This window comes from Eulemur rufifrons, chromosome 4 (genome assembly GCF_041146395.1).
Source record: "Eulemur rufifrons isolate Redbay chromosome 4, OSU_ERuf_1, whole genome shotgun sequence".
Classification (NCBI taxonomy): domain Eukaryota; kingdom Metazoa; phylum Chordata; class Mammalia; order Primates; family Lemuridae; genus Eulemur; species Eulemur rufifrons.
In genome coordinates, this window is record NC_090986.1 from 31,372,869 (window position 1) to 31,390,697 (window position 17,829).

Genomic DNA, 17,829 nt, shown 5'->3' on the forward strand with positions numbered 1-17,829 from the left:
AGTTTAGCCCAGGCAACAGAGCGAGACTGTGTCTCAAATAAATAAATAAACAAACAAACATAATAACCTGTAGTGCTAAGAATTAATTAAAACCTGATTACTCAGAGAGCAATATTCCAGAGTTTCCATATATTTTAATCAGCACCAAATATAGCATTATGGTTTTTAATATTATCTCAGAGGATAAATGTACATTGTTTGAATTAACGTTTACTGGTAAGTTAACGTACAAGGCACTCTTGAGCCTATGCACCACTAGAGTTTCAGAAATCCAGGGTTAACAGCAATTGAACAGAGATATGGGAATTACCCCAACTGCAAGTATTGGTCTCAATATACATAGCCAAATATGGTCAAATGAACATGGTCTAAAAAATTAGTAGTTTGAATAGTACTCAGGTAATTATTGTCCTCCAGAGTTCCAAACTAATAAGCTGAAGATAAAATCAAGTCATCCTAGGCAGCAGTTCAATTTTGAAAATTAGAAGACCATGCCAAGGCAGAAATCCAAAGCTATAAATGGATTCAGTATTGGGAGGGGCAGACTATGGAGTGCTACAGCTGGGCATGACATGAGTTTTTGTTCATCCATCTGATTAATCAAATCATGGTTCTCATTAAGAGCAAAGGATATGCCAAGGACTGGCTTCTGGTTTGCTGATATATAATGAGTCACCTTATCCTTCTGTACTTCTGGATGTAAGTCTGAAGGAGTCTGTTGACATATGCAATCTGGTAGCATTGCCTTAAAAAACAGGACAGAATTGGACCAACATATGGTAATTTGCAGAAGATACTGCTGCAGGGATAAAGAAAAGGCAAAGATAGGTGAAACAAGTTAGGGTTGTCTAACGATGATGAAAAAAATAAAAAAAATAAAAAAACATACTTAAGACCTAACAACTAAAAAAGTAGATTTAACCAGTCATCAGACATTTAGTTATTCAGAGAAAAAGAACACTCAATTTATTATACATGGCCAAAGTAGTGAATAAGGTAGCAAGTTGCAGAAATTCAGAAAATACGAAGTGCTAAGAAGTGTTAAGATAAAAAAATGGAAAATTAGTTAGATGGCAAATAATTATCATGAATTTATCATGGAGTGCAAGAAATATTAAAAACAAAAAAGCAGGAAATTACATATATATTTATACACATACACTCTTTAATAAAAAGCTACTTTAATTTTGAAAACAATATAATTGGGATGTATGCTTTAAAAAATATACTCTCTAAATTTATTGGTAAAACTCTATAAAAGTGCAACTCTTTATGGTTGTTTCAGCATGTTATTGAATTCAGATAAACATCTAAAAGCAATGACAAAGCAATTTAATTGTTTAAAAGTCTTTTAAAAAGTGTCAAAAGTGCTGCAATCCATAACACCCAGGGAACATTTCTTAAAGTACATGTCACCCAACTTCCAAAGACTCAAGCATGGATACTGCATGTATCCCAAAATCTCTCTTGCTCAAACTTCCCCCAGACTCTTTTCCAAATTCAGCCCAACTCTGATTTTTGATGGGCACTTCCATTCCGTGTGCAGTCTTTCCTTTTGCCAGATACAATGCCCTAAATTTTCCAATGTAAAATAGACAAATAAGTTTGATTTCCATTCAATTATTCTCCTCAATCCTTACTCTGATATGAACAAAAAGGCCTAGCAACCACAGATTCATTTATTTTATTGATGTCTTTACAAGCAGATGTGCCTTTTGAAAATAAATTTCTCAATTTATTTCCCATCAAACACTTTATGAACATAATCACACTGACAACCACACCATCTCCCTGTAAACATATCTAAATGTGAAGTAGAAACTATATTTTCAATAGAATATGGCTGCATTTAGTGGTTTTGCTATCACCAGCCCAACCCCAACATACCTTATTGTACATATGTAATATGTGCTATCTTTGAAAGAAATTAGTTTATCCGATCTCCATAACTCCTCTTCATTTGTGCCAATATTCCAGCTTTACTCCAACTCTATTTCTTAAAGCATTTGAGCTTGTGTTTGTGTGTTAGTGTTCATGCAGTCATACATACATGTGATTTTCAAACAAGTATTTAAAAATCAAACAAATGAATGTTATAATAAAAGCTCAGTAGATACCGATTTCTTGCAGTTTTAAAGAGAATTTGCGACAGATTTTCAGCAGTTCCAGGAGATAGTGTTCTGACACTTGCCAGCTGTGAGGACTGTATTTCAGATAAACCAATATAGGTCCCATTTCACTCAATCATCATATTATAGCTGCTGAGGAAAGAGTTTTAGATTTCTTTAATTTTTTTAAGAGAAGATCAAAAACACCAAATGAATTAGTAATGAAGGTGTTTGCATTTCATTTTTATTTCAATATAGAAACAAATTAAATTTTCAAATCTTACTTTCTATATACTTAATGGTCATATCGAGTCTTACTGTAAAAATAGTGATGAAAAAACCATTCTGATTTTTAAGGCTTTTTAACCAGCAAGCAGTGATCTTAAGGTGATGAAATCAATACAGAGATGTTTAACTGACTGTATTTTAATATAAAATTGTAGAATAGACAGTTAAAGATAAAATATAAATTACAAGAATGCATCCCAAGTGTTAAAGATAAGTACAGTTCCTGACATTTTTCTTTGAATATGTAAGCACATATTCATAAACAGTGCCTTTCATTTTAATTGAGATTATTTTTTCTAAATAGGTACAGTCACATACAGAAAATACACAGTTCTCACTGGGCATGGTGGCATATACCTATAATCCCAGCTACTAGGGAGGCTGAGGCAGGAGGATCAATTGAGTTCAAGAGTTTAAGACAATGAGTGCATTGCGCACCGTATGGGGAATGGTAATGCTTGAAGGTACTGACTCGGGAAGGGGGGGTGGGGAAGGGAGGGATATATACCTACATGATGGGTGCAACGCGCACTATCTGGGGAACAGACACGCCTGGAGCCCTGACTTGGGGGGAAAGGCGGTACATGGGCAACGTATGTAACCTACAATTCTGTATCTCCCATAACAATAAGACGAAATAAAAAAAAAAAAGAAAAAAAAAAAAAAAAAAAAGACTGGCCTGGGAAATATAGCAAGACCTGTCTCAAAAAAAGAAAAGAAAAGAAAATATACAGGTCTCAATACCTTGACAGTGAATTGGGCAGTTCATTGAGTTTTAACCAATCTATTCACTCATATAAACAAACCTCAATCAAAATATACAGCACTGTCATCACTCTAGAATCCTCTCTCATGCTCTCAGTATGTCTAACTTCCCCTACCACAGAGCCAACCATATTCTGATTTCCATAGCTTAGTTTTTCAAGTTCTAGAACTTTACATAAATAGAATGATACAGGATATGATTTTTTTCCATTTGTTTATTTATGTTGGTTTACTTTTCTCCTTTCTTTGGACTCTAAAGATGATATCTTAAAACATTTATATTTAGATATTACATTTTTCTAACATATTTATAATTTTTTCATAGCACTGTTTTAGCTGCATCCCAGTAAGTTTGATATATTGTGTTTTCATACCTGCTCAGTTCAAAATTTTATCCGATTTCCATTGTGATCTCTTCATTGACCAATGGGTTAATTAGAAGTATTAATATGTTGATTGATTTCCAATTAACTTGGGTTATCTAGTTTTTATTAATATTTAATTATATTGGCATCAGACAGCATATTCCGTAATGTTTCAACTTTTGAAATTTATTGAAACTTGTGTTGTGGACCAGCATGTAATCTATATTGAAGAAGGCTGATTGACTTTAAGATAATAAGTATATTCCATCTTTTGGCTGCGTTCTTCTACATATTTCTATTAGTTCAACGTGGTTGATGGTATTGCTCAAGTAGTATATAACTGTATTGTTTTTTTGTTTTCTTTTGCCTATTTCTTCTTGCAATTATTATGAGTGATATTAAATTTCAAGTTAAAATTTTGAATTGGCTATTTTTTAAAAATCTGTCAGTGATGTTTTCACTTTTAAGTATACGTACTTTTAGAATTATGTTGTAAAATATATGGGAAGCTATATTATTATGTGAATGCACATGATGTGCCATAATATTTAAGTATCTCTTTATCTCTCGTTATGCTATTTTTAAAGCCTACTCTGTCTCATTGTAATATACTATGCCAGGATTCTTAAGAGTTTTCATGGTATATTTATTTCTAAAATTTTGATTACAACCTGTTTGTGTTTTTATATTTAGAGTTTTTCTCTCATAAACAGCATATAGTTGGGTCTTCATTTGTTGGTTCTGATAATCTCTAACTTTTAATTGCAGTTATAAGCCTCTCTGTACTTAATGAGGTAAGGTCATTGGCATGAAGTTAAGTCTACCAACTTAGTTTTTTTATTTGCTCCCTTGAGTACTTATTCTATTCACATTTCAACTTTCATATATAATTACACCAAGCTTTAGAGGTTACTTTTGGTTGCATTGTTCATTTCTTTCATTTTAAAATTACAGTTTATCCTAAATTAATATAAAGCCATTTTGAACATAAGAATCTTGCAATAAGTGTACTTTTGCTTATTCCATTCCACCCTTCATGCCATCGTCATATTTTACTGAAATATATATGACCCATGTCAAAATGTTCTTTTGATTAAATAGACAAAGTTCTTTCAAATGAATTGGAAAAAAAAAAAAACACAAATTGCCAAATTGCTAGCATGTGGAATGTTTGTGACTCTCAGACGTACATTGTTTTTTAGAGGAGTTCCTAACATCTCAGTGAAAATGCATCTGTTGGCATGCCCTGTATTCGTAAGCAAACTTATATTCCCAAGGTATGTTTAAAACTGCCTTATATATCATGAGTTTTCAGCTATTCTAGAGTGTATACAAGTTAACAACCAATCCCTAAATGTTAATATCACTGAAACAAATATCAACTAGAATCTAGATCTGCATATCTTAATAAACAATTCAGATTACTGCAGCATATACAAAACACATACATACATGTACACACAATTTATTGACTTGATTATTTGCTTTTCAAAAAAACTATCATAGGTGTCTTAAAAATTAAATACATTTTATTTATCCTACCAGATTTTTTTCAGTGAAATTAAAGATTCATGATTGAAATATAATTAAAGACAGTCCTTACTTCGCATGGTTCCAATATGCACCAGAGTTTAGTTAAGTAGAATTTATTACTCAACATTATTTAAATTTTAATCACCATAATATATTAGCTGTGTGTATTAATAATTACATAAAATACAAACTTTACTCATAGCCCTTCAATCCATTAGTCACTTCATAAATAACAGATGCACATCATGATCAGTGACTAATCATGTCACTTTTTTCAAAATCTGTCAGTAATTGGTCATAGCACATGTGTTATTCAGTTCACACACAAACAGGTATTTATAATAACTGCCTCCAAATAACACACCTACTTCACATTTCAAAAAAGGATAATCAAAATAGGGAAGGCCAACAAAACTTAAAGTGCAGCAAGGAAATGAAAAGTGGTAATACTAGAAGTGAAATTTAAATCTAACAAACATAAATGGAGCTTTAAATATAGTAACTGACCACAGGAACATTGACAATATTGCAGTTTAGAGATTCTGGGTATACAAACAGTGAAAGTGAACTTATCAACATAATAATAAGGGAAATGGCTGAGAAGAAAAAGATGACAATGCCCCAGATTAAGTGACATTATAACAAACTTCAGATTAAAGGAATTCTAGTTTGTATTTCAAAATATAGAAGCCGCAAAGGATAAAATGTTAGAAGCTGATTCAAACTTATAAATATGAAAATTCACTATCACATAGAAAAGGTACTCCCTTGTAACATAAACACTGTTCACACTACATTTGAAAGAGCACTGTTCAAACTACATTTGATACTTATTAATAAAAAAACATTTCACAAAGTTTCTGATATCTTAACTTACAATGTACTATTAGTTTTACTATTTTGTTGTAATTAACAACAGAAAGAAATACTTTTAACGTTGTGACAAAAGTTTTTAAAGGCCATGAAGTAATTGTACTTGTTCTCATTAAGATTGGTCTGTATGGTTTCAACATGCACAGTCATTTTTACTGTGAGGAATAATTGTAGTTTACAAAATTCTTCATTATTGTTTCTATAACCAAATTTTGTTTTAAATTCCACATGGACAATAAATCATCCTCTTATTACAAAGCCACATAATATACCATGACTTCCAAATAACCCTTTTTAGATGTGCACTCTGATTCACAAAGCATATCGGGTAGTACAGAAGATTTCTCATAAATGATTTTCCATCCTAATAAAGAAATCATACTCCAAATGAATGCTCATTTATGTACAATTATGTATATAAGTGTCCCATGATATCCTTAAAATCTTTAACATAAATTAGAATAAAGTCATTTTATTAAGATTACTAAATTGGGGTAGTAATACACGTAAAAAAATATAGATCTGCATATTGTAACAATTTTGAACCTTTAAGATTGCATTGTTTAATAGAGTGCTAATTGTTCCAAAATGTATAATATTTACAGAAAAGTATTTTTCTTTGTTTTTAAATAATGCTAAATACCTTAGGAAATGCTAATAGACATAATAAACAAATAGTCTTAACCCATTTAAATACAGAAATAAAACTAATAAATAGTCTAGCTTTGGGGTTAAGTGCTTATGCAAATCTCAGGCTATGAAATCTGAGAAGTAAACTAATATTTAAAATCTTTCCATTAGCTTTTACCTATCAAAATTTGGGCAAATGAATATATAATTTGTCATAATAAAGTATGCACATAATGCATTTATTATGATCATACAACTGGAAAAATAGCAAGAATCATAAATATAAGTTATGCATAGTAAAGTAAAAAATATAATATTATATGCAGCTGATATCTATAGTTTGATTTTTTTTTCTTTTCAAAATCATTTCAGTAGACATATTTATCCATTCAAAGCATGTGTTAGGCAACATGATTATTTACTCTTCACTTTCTATGATAAAAACTCTGCATACATCACACTGTGAAGGAATTAATTTAGCATGCATATATAAGAATATCTCAGATATTATAATACAGAATTATGGCTTTTGACCTGCCACTAATATTTATTCAAAATAGTTATTAAATTCTATAAGAGATGTGTCAGGAACAATCCAGTAGTTGAAACTTATAGAATTATCAACCTAATTAGACTTAAATATAAATTGTGAATTAATGCTTATTCAAGGGACAGCCTGAAAGAAAATGCAAATAATGACTGGAGGATCCACATATTAAACTCTCCCTCTCTAGAGTAAGTATTGTGCCCAGGTAGAGTATTTTCTGGAAGTGCTGAACCATCCTGTAGCTTCAGATTCAAAACACCAGTCTCCTTCATTGATTGAAAGGAGAGAATCTGTTTACCCAAAAAATCAAACAAAACCCCCAAATGACCCTTACTGGCATGAATTGTTTCATGTGTTTATCCATGTGAACAACGGCATAGAATGAACTATTTGGTTAGTTTAGAAAATATGGTCTATGGAATATGAAATATATGGTTGATTGTGAGGTAAGTCCAGGGTGAAAAACCATGTCTAATTTCCCAGGACAATTGCAGTGTACACTTGATGTCCCAGTGTAGTTACAGTAACATTCTCACTCTCAAAAGTGATTCCATTTAAAAAATAAATTACATGGCCATCCTAATAAAGGGTGATTTGATCAAACCAAAATAATGACACTATGCTGCAAAAATTTAAATTCTGGGCTTCAAAACAATCAATAGCCATTACACCAAGCAGAAGTATTCTTAACAAATGACAAAACAGCATTATCTGTGTGTAGATCTCATTAATAAGGGAATAAACAAAGGTAGAGGGAAAGAAAGTGGGGAAAGGAATGGGAGAAAATTCACTTGAGAAAAGAGCTACAGTAATGATATTATTCATTGTTCAATATTTATTATTAAATATTCATTATTTTATCATAAATATTTAAGTCTATTCCTACTCAGAAATATTATCTTGAGAGCACAATGTTACATCAACATTTTTAAGCTTTTTACCTACCTAGCTACTGAGTGCTATGGAAAAATTTCAACAGAGGAAAAAAAGGTATTTGATCTGATCCAATCTTAAGGAAAATCTAACAGAATTTGTTTCATTAAATTAGTGAAAAACATTTATCTTCATTTCTAATTCTATGTTTTGATACTGTCTCCTTAAACTGTCTTACGCTTCATGAAGCTCTTCACATTATATTATACTACATTTAGCCATAAATTTATTTTGTAAGTGCCAAAATCATAGTCACACTCATTTCATCCATATATACTTGAGGTCACCAGATAAGATACTTTGTATTGAATCATTATTAAAAACAAACAAAGACTGGGATTTCACTAACTCAAATACATGTCAAAATAATCAATTTGCAAATAAATATCGAACCATCAAAATTTTAGTATAAAATTATAATTGTAAACATTTTGTTGAAGTTTACAGATAGCTAACAAAAATGGTAGCATGAGAAATTTTCAAAAGTGCTTATACCCCTCTGGATTTTGAAATCTATAAGAAACCAATTACAGTCCTATTAAAAGCACCACAAATAGCTGAATGATAAAAATTATTTTAGTTTCCAAAAATAATTGATCAGCTCTGCAGTCATTAAGGAGATCTCTGAATAACAAGTCAAGACTATTGTAATCATTTGGAAAAGGAGTGAAATCTTGTCCTTCAATGTAGCTACCAGGGTCACACCTAAGTATTGTCATTTTCAATAACTGCAGTTCCTCCATAAAGCCAGTTTCAAATGTCCAACCCTAATTCTACTGTTTCTAGATTTTTCCAGTGGCCTTTATTTATTATTCCAACTAAAAAAAAATCTTTCAATCATTTCAAGATCGTCAATTCAGTGATACCACTCTTAATTGTACCTCACCATGCTCATAAGTTTTTGTATAGACTATCTCTTAATGCACAACGGATTTCTTCAAAATTTGGGGGCTTAAAACATCACAGATTTATTACCTCACAGTGTTTGTAGATTACAAACCAGGCATAATTTAGCTGGATCGTCAGCTTTAGGGCTCTTCCAAAGGTGTAATCAAGGTGTCAGTCAGCACTATGATTTAACGTAATGTCTTGACTGAAGAAAGATTCACCTCCAAACTCACTCAGGTTGGTGTTGACAGAATTAAGTTCTTTGCATACTGTTGGACTAAGAGCCTACGTTTTTTACCATCTGTTGACTAGGAAAGGGTTTCCCTGTGTTCTTTGTGACATAGAACCCTCCAACACGGTAGCTTACAAATTATGCAATGCAAGACTATATAGAGAGAATGATAAAAAGACTGAAGTCACAACATTTCGGTCATAGTCTTCTCATTAGAGTACTAGCATCCCATTACTTTGGTCATATTCTACTCATTAGAATAAGAGAGGAGGTCCATTACACACTATAGGACAGTAAGTTATACATGAGCATAAATACCAACAGGCAGGGACCACTGGGACCTATGTCATCAGTTTTCCAAAGTCCTTTTTGTCCTATAGACACAACTGAATTTACCTAATTAATCATTAATATTATACCGTTACATATGCACCTCGTCTAAATCCAATCCTCTACCTATTCTGCTCCTGTATCCGTATGACTGATTAAATATAGATGGAGAAACGCAGTCTGAACTAATTTTAAATCCATAACCATGAACCCCAAAGTGCCTGTAATGCTTTCAAAAATTGTATCATTTTATTAGTTTTTCTCACTCTTCCATTCCCTTAGAATTTTGATTCACACATCACTCTCTCCTCAAATCCTCAATATTTCCTCATCCATCTTCAATCTCAGTCCATCAATGACTTTGCTTATTTAATTAAAAAAATAATTAGGTGAATATTCCTGCAAATATTCAACAATGCATCCATCCATCTACCTACCTGTATCTGAGTTCATATATTTACTTTTGCTTGCAATATATAGATAAGTTCCATGTGTTCTTAAAGTCAAGTCTTCTACTTACTAAATACTATCTTCCTTACTCATGAAATCATGGAAGCATTATCCATTGCTTTCTTTCTGCACCATCAGTTTCTTCTAAATAAATGCATCTCATCAGCCTACAAACATTATTTCTCAGTTTTACAAAGATTATCTTTGCTTGACCCACATTTAGCTAGTGCTCCCAACTCTCAGGCACATTTTACTCCTTCCCTTCACAGAAAATACTCTTAAAGAATTTGCTAGTCCCTGACTCTTATTTTTTTCCTTCCATTCTCTTTGAATCTACTCCAATCAGATTTTGGTCTCTATATCTCAATAATGTTTTCTCAAGATCTACAAAGACATCAACTTTGTTAAATCAAATCGTCAACTGTCATTCCTCTTTCTTGACCTTTCAGCTGCACATGACTCAGTGGATCAATTTCTCTTCCTTGAAAAACATCTTCGCTTACCTTCCAGGACACTGAAATCTAGTTTTCCTTCTGCTTTCTGTCATTCCTCTATATCCTTTTCTAGTTTCTCACTGTTGTTCTTCCTCTATATGTTAGTATATCCTAGGACTTGATTGAAAGTTTTGTCTACACTTATCCATCATTCAGTGTTGAAACTTTTCTTTTTTTCCTATACTTTCCACTTACTTATATTACCAACTCCTTTCTCCACATTCAGGATGAAAACAATAAATATTTGAGAAATATGAATAAAAGTAAAATCTTATGTTCCCTCTCACAGTCTTTACTATAAGAATAATGGAAACTCTACTTTTTTCAGTTTCTTAAGGCAAACAACTTGATGTCATCTTCACTTCCCCTCCTTCCCATACACCTAATTTCAACACGTGAGAACATTCTGCTCGCTTTAACTTCCAAGAATTTGGTCCCTTATTATAACCTTCACTGCCATTTTACTCATCAAATACTCCATTTCTCTTTTTCTGGATGATTGCAACTACCTCAAAAGTGATGCTTACCTCTTTCTTACTCCTACAGCCTGTAATTTTTACTCCCAAAATAGTATTATTTGGTTCAAATGCAAGTCAGATAATTTGAACACTCTGCTCCTTACCATCCATTGCCTTTCCTTGTCACTCATAGTACAAGTCAGAGTCCTCTCAAGGACGAAGATATCCTTATATAATCTACCCTCTCTTCCATAAATTCTTTACGTTTTCTACTCTCTCCCTTGCTTGCTCTGGTTCTGTAACAATGATGCTCTTATTTTTCTCAAACATTCTTCCTGTCTCAAGATCTTTGACCATCGATTCCTCCAGCTGGATTTGTTTTCTCACAGAAATATTCACGGATTTTTTTTTTTTTCTTTTTTACTTTCTTCAGGTCTTTCAATAAATTAGTGTTAAATGAATTCATGAAACTACCTAAAACATGGTACTCTATTTAAGATGGGGAGTCTAAGAAAGTGTAGTAACCTGCCTCAACCCTTGCTTGAGTCCTCTAAATTCCTTTTGTATTCTAATTCCTATAGCTTTATGACTGGAAGGCTGTAGCATGAACTTCATGGTACAGATGCTGAATTACATGACACTGGCTAATTGCTTTTGCCTTTATTTTCCATATAAGGAAATCTGTGTGAACCTTTCTATAGGAACTTAAATTCTGCCAGATCTCCCAATTCGAACTGATGATCTGTTATCTGATACACTGTTCAGACTAATGTACCCACATGTTAAAGGCAAATTATATTATATACCAAATTATTTTACCAAAGATGTAGTTTCAAGTTAATTGTGCATTCTAATCCATCTCAGAAAAATTATCCCGTGACTGCTGGAAGGCAGGGGGATTAAGAGACATTATAATAAAGAAGATAAAATACATAGGAAATAATTAAAGAATAGGAGAAGTAGAGTTAAAAATAAACTTGCCCAAACTAGTGAAATGAAGTTGAAATAACATAAATTCCTTTTAAAAATTAAAATAAAAATACTATATAAATTTTACTTGGGAGAAATACTAGAATGATCAGAATTATTACAGGAGAGAACATAGAAAAATATCATCACAGAACAGTCCATAATTCTTGTATTAATTAGAGAAAATTATAAATATTTGAAAATGATATGTATTTAAAATTTTTATTGGTATTGATACAGAAAAAATGATTCCCAACAGCTGTCAGCTGGTAACTGGCTGGTTGCTACCAGCTAGGCCTGCTGTTATCATGCTGTATGTGAACCATTTTACAGAACTCTAACATCAGATGAAGTTACTCTGTGACTGTGACAGAGTGAGACAAAAATATGATACTGCTCTAATCATATGAGCACATACTAAAACAAGAAATCTCACAGAACCACAAAAATCTGACACTATTCCACCAAGGACAACATTAGAGTCATTCCATTACTCCCACCTCCTAGGTAAATAATGGAATCACTCTCAATTCATGACAGCACCTACTCCAAAGCAACCCCTACTTCCTTGCACCTTCCCTAAATCAATGAAAAACAATTGGAATCTTGTTAGAAGCCTCTGCTAACATCTTCTTTCTGACACTCCCCAAGGTTCTTGTTGGTTCATTGTTTTCTTCGTTTCCTAAGTTTAACAAATTTAACTTTATTTTACTAAAGGTATGTATTTTACTAATGGTTTGACTGGTGGACATCAAGTATATAATTACTTAATATGGGAGGAAAAGTGTTTAATTCCACGTAATATCACCTTTAGAACACTTTATTATATTTTGATAATAAAAATAGAAAATCCTGGATCAACCTTCAGGTAAATATTAAGTAGATTTAAATGATACTGTTTTGTAGTCAGAAAGGACAATTTGAAAAGCATAATGTAATTGAGTTCTGCTTGATGAAATTTTATGATCAAAATAATTGTATTTTATATATGATTTATGGAGTACAAAGTATTATTACATATCTATTTAAATTGTATCTATGAAATATATATTATAGGTAATATATAACTATATTTTTCTTTCATCTACATTTCCACACTATTATGTTAATATGTAAAATGATTAACAACATGTATTTTTTTAATTTAATGATTAAATTGCTAACAACACAAACCCCAGAAAATGCGAAGTTTTTTCTTTGTAAGTCACTATCATGGTTTTGATATACTTCAACTGAATTTTTTTCCCAGGAATACTGTGATGACAATTCAATTGGATTTTTGAAGTCAATATTCTGTGTCCTGGTAAATTAGCAGAGATGACTGATAGATATTGGAGACTTGCAATGGTGGGGAGGTGAATAACGAGAAATTACTTAATGAGTACAAGGTACATTTTTTGTATGATAGATACACTAAAAGCACAAACCTCACCAATTCAATATACCCATGTAAGAAAATTACAATTGTACCTGTCAAATTCATACAAATAAAAAAAAGGGAAAATAAAGCCAAAATGTGATAAGAGTATAGGGTATAAGAATCAAATGGGAAATTTAGAAACAACGTAGGGCTACTGGTCTGAAAGCAGCAATGAAGTGCAAATGGGGCCTCATAGACTGAGGATGGAATGAGGATTTACCAATCATCATTCTTATTCTATTGGTCAACCTTTTCTATTTTGGTTTCTGCCTTTCATTTTTATTGCTATAACAAAATGTCAATGACTAGGTAACTTTTAAGAACAGAAATTTATTCCTTACAGTTTTGGAGTTTGGAAAGTACAAGATCAAGCCACCAGCAGATTCCTTGTCTAGTGAGGGATGCTCTCTGCTTCCAAGATGCACCTTATCATTGTCCCCTCTGGAGAAGAAAAATGCTGTGTCCTCACATGGCAGAAGGATGAGAAGAGACTAATTTGCCCCCTCAAAACCTTTCATAAGGCACTAATTCTATCAGTAAGGGTAGAATTCTCATGGCCTCATCACCTTCTAAAGGCCTTACCTCTTAATCATGTTGCATTGGAAATTAAGTTTCTTTTTTTTTTCTTTTTTTTTTTTTTTTTGTTGTTGTTGTTGTTGTTGTTGAGACAGAGTCTCACTTTGTTGCCCAGGCTAGAGTGAGTGCCGTGGCATCAGCTTAGCTCACAGCAACCTCAGACTCCTCGGCTTAAGCGATCCTACTGCCTCAGCCTCCCGAGTAGCTGGGACTACAGGCATGCGCCACCATGCCCGGCTAATTTTTTCTATATAGATTTTTAGTTGTCCATATAATTTCTTTCTATTTTTAGTAGAGACGGGGTCTCGCTCAGGCTGGTCTCGAACTCCTGACCTTGAGCGATCCACCCGCCTCGGCCTCCCAGAGTGCTAGGATTACAGGCGTGAGCCACCGCGCCCGGCCGGAAATTAAGTTTCAATATGAAATTTAAAGGGGACATAAACATTCAAACATAGCATAGTTACTGTAACAATAGAGGCAAAATAATATTTTGAAGCCCTTCTTGTGCTATAGATCAGAACTTGTGGGATCTACTTAGATTCCACAACAAAAAAGCTGTATCATTTTGAGAGTCGTTGGCCTTTCTTATCCTTATTTTCCATTATTTCTATAATTGGTATAGTAACCTATACCCAATTGAATTATAGCATTATATTTTGAAAACAAATTTTTAGAACATGTGAAAGTGTTGTAAAATATTTGAATATCACACAAAATATGCTTAATATTTATATTGTATGTTAGTATCAAATGTTATATCATTCCCTTTTTTTTACCTTGATATCACATATATTCATCCACATTTAGTTGATCTGGAATGGCCACTTAAGCAACTTTAGTTCAAGCTTCTTGTGTCATATGGAAAATATTTTCAGGTTGCCAGAAAGAAATCTTCAGGTAGATATTGAGGAGATATCACTTATCATGGCATAAAGAAGGTTGAAAATGACAGGGCATGGTTTGTCATTGGAAGTGGTTCCAAAAGAATAAAGTTAATAGTATACAGGGAAGACATTCAATCAGCCACCTCTCTCAGATCAGCTAGGAAATGGTCTTAACAGACAAATCTGTAAAGTAGTTGCCAGATGTTTTACACCTAAATATTAAAGTGGGTTACGAATAACTTTATTGACTCACAAGGGTTACATAAACATGATATCACAGACTTTTAACACTTTAATCATAGAAGCTTCAAGCTGGAGAAACCTGAATACTAACAGTGATTTATTTAACCCTATTCGTCAAATCTTTTCATAATATACCTGCCTAATACTTCAGTTTTCATAAAAACACATCTAGGCTTGTGGATATCACCAGTTTGCCAAGGACATTCATGTTACTACAGTTAAGGATAATTTTAAATAACATTATTGATTTTTGAGAGATATTCTAAATAATTTTGGCAGACTGAAATTCGAGAAATACTTTTCTTCATAACAGCTAATGAAACAGATTTTAAGAACAGGAAAATATCAACAAAACACACCAATAACAAAAATGAAAGGAAGTATAACCTAAAGAAATTAATTCTGTAATCTGGTGACCTAAAAAAGAAACAGAAGATTACCAGGAAAAGAGCTAAGAGGCAGTGATTTAAGGCTCAGAACCTTGACCTCTTTGAAAAATTAGCCACTAACACAGCCCCGGTGGTTTCACCTCTGGTTATTAATCAAATTCATTTGAGTGTGGAGTGGATTTACTGGCTCACGCATAACAATGAAAAAATGTGGCAGAAGTTATTAGGTATCTTGATACTATGTTATACAAAGACTTTGGCTTCCATCTTGGGATTTCTCTTTCCTTCTCTCTCTCTCTCTCTCTTTCATCATTCACATTAGGGTACGTAAGATACCATAGCAGGAACATCCCTATAGAGAATCTGACATGGCACAGTGATAAATTTGGGCCATCAATCTAACAGCACATAAAGAACTGAAGACAACTACATGAATGAGCTTAGAATCTCATCTGTCAGCCCCAGCCTAGCCTTTTAGAAGACTACTACCGCAGTTGTTTATTTAAAGTCTCTCTACTTTTTTGATGTAGACACTTACTGCTCTAGTCCTAGTTTACTGACAGTTTTTATCATGAATGGGTGTTGGATCTTATCAAAGGTCATTTCTGCCTCTATTGGTATAAACTTGTTCATTCAACTTAAGGACCTTTTACTGCTATTTAGATATGTCCCGTGTGTGTTCCAACTACATGCAAACTGGTTGTTCAGTTCTCAAATAGTTTGGTATGCTGATTATGTTGGGTACAACAATGTGCAAATTGGAAGGGAGCCCAGGTATTCACACACAACTTGATGACATCCTGTCCTCAAGATCGCTTTTCTCTCTGCTCTGCTCAAAGCTTGTCTACTCCTAGAGGCAACCTTTCATAGTCCTCTTGCTACAAAGCTGGATTTAATCCCTTTCTGTTGCATGTTCTCCATGACAGTATCTGTCTTTGGGGCCAAACTGCAAGAGCATAAAAATGAAAAGTGCAACAGGAATCCCACCTACCCTCTTTGGACCTCAGCTCCTTCATTAAGGAAGAAGGATCTCCCTTTCCCTTGAAGTTTTAGATGCCTGCATAGCCACTGTTTCACTGTTTCTGCCACTAGATTTCATCTTCAGGAATAGGGTTTAAGGGCATTCGACAGAGATTAAAAACAAACTAGGTGATTTTGCCTACTCTCTATGTTCCACAGTGACTCCTCTTCATTCTCTTCAAACCAGAAAGTATTTCTTTTTGAAGTGCTTTCTGTCTGTGCTCATTTTACAGTTTTAGGATTTGGATCACCAATACATCTAGACCAGAAGATAAGGGAGGTGGGAAAATCCCACAAAATTCATTGTGAGTTATTCATTTTTTTAGTTCTGATTTTCTACTCTAATCCACCCACTAAAATGTGGTACCCAGAATTTTCAGATGCCCAGTCATTCTTTGAGGATTTTTAGTTGCATTCGCAGGAAGAGATAGGCTGAGATGTAGTTACTTCATCTTAACCAAAACCGAAAATCTCTATTTTTAATCTCAGCAAATTCATATTGCTTGCAGTATAATTATTTCAATCATTTCCTTATGTGTATTCATCACTTAATTGTGGTACTTTAAGAAAAACAGCAGATATAATCTAGCTCAAACCCTCCTACATTTTTACATTTCCAGATGTTCATTAAGAATGTTCAGGGTTGCAATAAAACTACAGGGACATAGGTTTTATATTTCAAAATTTCCTCTTCACTAAACATCAGAGAAACTATTAATATTTTAGCAAAACAGAAATCCCAGAGACAAAATCTATAGCAAATCTAGATGTAAATATATTTTCACTATCTTCACAATTTGAGCAGATTTGGGCAAATCACAAATGGCAAAATACCCATATGATTTCACCAAGATGTAGGAGAAAGAGTAAAAAAAGATAATAATCTTTAGATGTGTCAGATTTAAAAAATAGAAAATCAAAACCAAAAAAAATATTACAAAGTCAAAAAATTATCACAATGTAGTTTCTGAGACGTTTCATTCTTCAATCTGACAAGAGCAGCCAGATCTGAACTTCTTCAGGTTTTTGTTCGTAGGATATGCAAATAGGCAATTATATGGAGCAGTTATCTTCAAAATGAAAGAAAATTTACAGAAATATAAGCTTGAAATTTTAAGTTGAAGTTCTTAAATACTAAAACTAATTGAAAACGTAAAGAATATCTTTTCCAGTTCCGACTTTTACAATTTTAAATAATAACTCACTTGGTAGAAACAAACAGCCCCTGGTATTTAAATTTTGACCTCTAATTGTCATTTTCTCCTCAATGAAACCAAAACTTCGTGGATATATTTTGAATTCACTTCTGGGGCAGGACATGTACAAGATGAACCTGGTAAACATTCTAATTCTAGGAAAAAAGATGCCTATCACTATTTTCATTTTGTCAAGACGACTCAGGTAGCAACAAGAAGTGATTCCTGTTGATTGATA